A 6,000-nucleotide genomic window follows, 5' to 3' on the forward strand; every position below is an offset into this window, starting at 1 on the left:
GGGAAGATTAAAGGGGGATCTGTATCTTATTGACTTCGACAATGATAGAGTTAACTGTAAATCTTGCTTAATCACCAAATCGACTCTTGGATGGCTTTGGCATCGACGCCTTGGTCACTCCGGGATGAGAAATTTGTCAAATATTCTAAAGGGGGAGCACATTCTTGGGTTACCTAATGTCATTTTTGAGAAAAACCGAGTTTGTAGTGCTTGTCAAGCGGGGAAGCAAGTTGGAACCTTTCACCCCACAAAGAACATCATGACAACTATAAGACCATTGGAGTTATTGCACATGGACCTCTTCGGACCAATAGCTTATCTAAGCTTGGGAGGTAACAAAAACGGTCTAGTAATTGTTGATGACTTTTCTCGCTTCACTTGGGTTTTCTTTCACTATGACAAGAGCGAAACTTAAGAAATCTTCAAGAAATTTGCGAAGAGAGCGCAAAATGAGTTTGAAGTGAAGATAAAAAGAGTTCGAAGTGATAACGGAGGAGAATTCAAGAATACCCAAGTTGAAGAGTTTCTTGATGAAGAGGGAATCAAGCACTAGTTCTTCGCTCCATATGATCCTCCTCAAAATGGGATTGTGGAGAGGAAGAACCGGACACTTATCGAGATGGCTCGGACAATGCTTGATGAGTACAAGACTCCGGATGTCTTTTGGGCCGAAGCCGTCAACACCGCGTGCCACTCCTTCAACCGTCTATACCTCCACAAGCTTCTCAAGAAAACTGCATATGAACTTCTAATCGGTAAAAAGCCAAACGTATCCTACTTTCGTGTCTTTGGTTGTAAATGTTTCATTCTTAGCAAAAGGCCTAGATCATCTAAGTTTGCATCCAAAGTAGATGAATGTTTTCTATTAGGATATGAGGCAAACGCACGTGCCTATTGGGTCTTCAACAAAACCACCGGTATTGTTGAAGTCTCAAGGGATGTGACATTTGATGAAACTAATGGCTCTCAAGTAGAGCAAGTTGAAGTGAATGATGCAGGAATTGGAATTTCGCGGGAGGATATAGACAACAAGGTTGTTGGTGATGTAAGACCCCGGGAGGTTGAGGGGAGCAAGAGCAAGAACGAGATGTTCAACAAGAATCCTCAACCAAAAATGATCCCGTACTAGTTGATGATGATGGTGGCAATAAAAACCTTGGGGATGAGATTGATGTCGTGGGCGCATGTGAGCAAGAATCGGCTCTGGCCCCCACGGTGCACTAACCTCAAATTCATCAAACAGTACAAAGGGATCACCCGGTGGACAACATCATTGGTGATATGAGAAAAGGGGTAACAACTCGATCCCAAATTGCAAGTTTTTGTGAAAATTACTCGTTTGTCTCATCTCTGGAACCAGTGAAAGTGGAAGACGCGCTTGGAGACCCGGATTGGGTAATGGCCATGCAAGAAGAGCTCAACAACTTCAAAAGAAATGAAGTGTGGTCTCTAGTGGAAAGGCCCAAGCAAAATGTCATCGCGACCAAGTGGGTTTTCCGGAACAAGCAAGATGAGCATGGGGTCGTCATAAGAAACAAAGCACGGTTAGTGGCCCAAGGTTTCACTCAAGTCGAAGGACTTGACTTCGGTGAAACCTTTGCGCCGGTTGCCCGCGTTGAGTCCATTCGCATTCTATTAGCTTATGCCGCTAACCATGATTTTAAGTTATACCAAATAGACGTCAAGAGCGCCTTTCTCAATGGACCAATCTCCGAATTGGTATATGTAGAGCAACCGCCGGGCTTCGAAGATCCAAAGCACCCCTAATACGTCTAGAAGCTACACAAGGCACTATTAAGAGGGGTCACCAGAAGCTAAGCATGCATCCAAGAGTGATCAGAGTTGAGTCAAAGTCGAGGGGAGTCTCGGTGCTGTTTTTCCAAGCAGTAGGGATCGAACGGTCCGCCCCCTAGCCGGACAGTCCGGTGGGAGGGCGGTCCGGACCTTGGTCCAGCCCCTGCTCGGAGTGGTTGATTTAAGTGTCGGCCGGACGGTCCGGCCCCCTAACCGGGCAGTCCGGTTAAGTTTCTTTTCCAACGGCTAAGTGACGTCTACCAGCCTATAAAGGGGGCTCTTGAGATCTAGCCGTTGGAGAGGCTTTCTGTTCGAGTTTTCTGGTTGCTAGGGCAAGTTTAGCACCCCTCAAGCCTCCCCACTAACCCAATACACCTCGTAGAGAGATTAATCGTTGGATCATGTCTTATAGAGAGTGTTAAGATTAGTGAGTGATAGAGTGTTCATTCTCGGGTGTTGATGGATGCATGTGGAGTCAAGGTGGCCTATTACTCTTTGAGATTGATCTCCTAGACGAATAGGCGTAGCCCGCGAGCCTCCGATTCATGTGGATCGCCTAGGAGCAAGTTGTGAAGGTTGGTGCCTAACCTCCGCAAGGGAATCGGTAAGATTGATAGTGGATTCTTGTGCTTTCTCATGGAAGGCTGCGGGGTAGAGCGAATTGCAATCTAGCGCTAGGCAAGCCGCCTTGATCTTGACCTTGGTGGTCGATCGAAGGGGTTGCTAGTCCCTGGGTGTGAATTCGAAGACCCGTGTTGGCCTTGTGGGAGGAAGCCAAGAGAGGGAAATGATCGAGAGAGATCCCGCTCGCAGGAGCGCCTCAATAGAGAGTAGGATCGAAAGATCCGAACTTCGGGATAAATCTCTCGTGTCTTTGTTCTTGTGATTTCATGTTCTGTTTGTTCCTGCGATCTTTTCTGTTGTTTTATTCCACACACAACCACATCACGTTCCCAGGAACATCACCGAAAAGGTAGACTGTCAAGTCTGCATTTTTCACTAACCGAACGGTCCGGTGTTCTAACCAGGACGGTCCGGCCAGAGCTCTCGGCCCAACCCGAGAGTGCCGACCGGACGGTCCGGCCCGTGTACTGACCGCTGCGATTTGAAAGAATTTTCAGGACACCTATTCACCCCCCCCCCCCACTCTAGGCTGTCTCTCTGGGACTTCATTTCTGTAACTGACTTTGGTGACAAGGTGGTGGCACAGTTTATATAGAGGTTACTAGATGCGTGATCAGGGCACTAACATGATCTCCACTTCGCGTAACTGAACCGGATAAGTTTCATGTACCTTATCTAGACTCCACACCATGTCATTGCATGCACCAAATTATTTCGATAAAACAAAATTGAATTGTAGCAAAATAAAACTACAAAATTAAGTCATGTCTTCCAATGATGGTGAACCAATTTTGACGAGACATTCATGCGCATATCGCGTCTACGTGTGCCTAGCCAGACGAGTCGATGAGAGTGAGCGACCATGTGTGTTCCTCTTGTTCTCTACGCCACACATGCCTCAAGTGGCTTGGAGAGTATCCTCACTTATAAGGAGGTCTTCCTCTCATAGAATAGGAAAGGTGGTACTAAACTCACCTGCATGCCATCCCATCAAGTAGGCTTTTGTGATTTTCTAAATAATTGATTTTCTCAGGCACCGGTCCACATATTAATTCCAACAACCCCCACCAAATCTTAGAATCCCACATAGGTTTTCCTTTTCCACCATAGTGTTCATATACCAGTTATTAAAACATCCACCTACAACTCCAAGCTACACTTATTCATAACTTGGACAACAGACTACACCTTAAATTGCAAGTCTTGTGCAAGCAAGTTTCACTTAGAGTCTTATCTGATACTAGGTTGTCGGTAGACTACCCTCTCGGGTTGAGTGTATAAGTAATACTCCATGGTCTTTCGTAGGATTCCTAGGAGACTCCCCAAAGGTTTCATAAACCACAACTAATGGTCAAGTTCATATAGGTGTATTCTTTCATGAATGCTTTGTAAAATAACACCTTTGCTATTTAAAGTCAACATAACACAACAAGTCTTTTGCCAACCTGTCTTACAGCTTAAGACAGTATATGCATCTTCACCAAGAGAGGAATTTTAGAAAAGTACTCTCGTCCAATTAACTAAAAGCTCATTTTTTCCATGTCCTAACTCATGGGAATCTCCGATCACATAAGTTGGGTTAACATAATAGTTTATCTCACATGGGCCTCATACCAATCTCCTTTAATGCACCGTATATCACAATATGTGATAGTCCCTTCATGATGGGATTTGCTATGTTTCTAGCTGTTTGGATGTAATCCAATGTTATAATCTCTAAGTTTTTGAATTTCCTGACAAACTTCATTCGTCTTTTCACAGTCTACACGATTATATGTTATCTTTAGAACTGTTCACCTTGACAATTACCATTTTATTGTCACAATTTATAAGAATAGCTAGCATTGGTTTCTCAACCAAAGGTAGATCCATTAGTAAATCACGTAGCCATTCTACCTCAACAATAGCATTGTATAGTGTCGTAAGTTCTACTTCCATATTTGACCTTTTCAAACTGGTCTGTTTGCAAAATCTCCATCAAACACCACCATCACCTAATGTGAAGACAAATCCACTAGTGTCTTTGATCTCATTAACATCTGAGATCTAGTTAGAATCACTATCCCTCTAGTACTGCAAGGTAGCCGGTATAGTGAAGCCCAAAGTTCATAGATAGTGCAACACTTGCTAAAGCGCAAGCCTATGATCATATGTTGAATTAAAGGTAAATTGGCTCAACTTGCTCACAACGAATGTGATAATCAGACCTAGTTGTGTTAGCTAGGTACATAAGTGAGCCAATGATTTGGAAGTATTCTAATTGATCCATATCAAGTCTCTTGTTCTTGTGAAGCAACAAGCTATGATCATAAGGTCTTGGAGAACACTTTCTCTCAAGTTAGCCAAAGTGACTCAAGATCTTCTTCACATAATAGGACTAGAAGAGTGTAATCTGATCCTCACCTCTAGTTAACTTAATGTTCAAGATAACATGAGCTACTCTTAAATCCTTAATATCAAAACTTTGAGACAAGAATGAGTTAACCTCATTAATCACATCAGGATTTGTTCCAAATATAAGTATGTCATCAACATACAAGCACAAAACAACTCCATCACCCCCACCATGATAATAGTATACACATTTAACTGCCACATTGACTGCAAAGCCTACACATGTTAATGTTCTATCAAACTTCTCATGCCACTGTTCCGGAGCCTGTTTCAAACCATACAAGGACTTCAACAATTTATACACGTTGCCTTCTTGACCTTCTACCACAAACACATAAGGGGTATCCATATAAATCTACACATCCACCTTTCCATTAAGAGAAGTTGTCTTAAAGTTTATTTGATGAACGAGAAAACCATGTGAGGTTGTCAAGAAAACTAGCACACATGTTATGGTAAATCTAACAACAGATGAGTAAGTTTCAAATAAGTCTTTGCCTTCTTTCTATGTATCACCCTTTGCAACAAGCTGAGCATATACCTTTTGATTGTACCATCACCTAAGCTTTGTTCTCGAACACCCACTTGCACCCCATAGGTTTACTCCCATAAGACTGCTCTATTACCTCCCAAGTATCACTAGCGATAATGGAGTCAATTTTACTACGAACAACCAACTTCTAGTAGCCAGCATCAGGAGATGCATATGCTTCTGAAATCATTGTCAATAGACTTAGCTGTTCTCCGTCACTTGCTTCTCTAAGGATGTTCACTTTCATTCACCTCAATGACCAGTTCATGTTTGTGTAGTTTGTTCTAATAGTGTAATTGTGCTAGGAATTATTTTATAAGGTTGGCTAGAAGTACTATGTGTACCCTTTATTAGAAAAAAGTTGTCAAAGAAGGTAGCATCATGAGACTCCATAGTTGTAGCAAAATGCATGTTAGGTACCTTAGATTTAGCTATTAAAAATCTATAGGCAGTGTCGTGGTGAACATATCCCAAAAAGACACAATCCATGATCTTAGGTCCAATCTTGCGCTTCTTTGTTATTTGGTTGATTAGCTTTTGCTAAGCAAATCCATGTTCGCAAGTAAGATAGTGATGGTTTTCTCCCAATTCATACCTCGTATGGAGTTTTGTCCTTATTTCTGTTAGGAACTCTGTTTGACACATGATTCAAGGTC

Source organism: Oryza brachyantha, chromosome 8 (assembly GCF_000231095.2).
Source record: "Oryza brachyantha chromosome 8, ObraRS2, whole genome shotgun sequence".
Classification (NCBI taxonomy): Eukaryota; Viridiplantae; Streptophyta; class Magnoliopsida; order Poales; family Poaceae; genus Oryza; species Oryza brachyantha.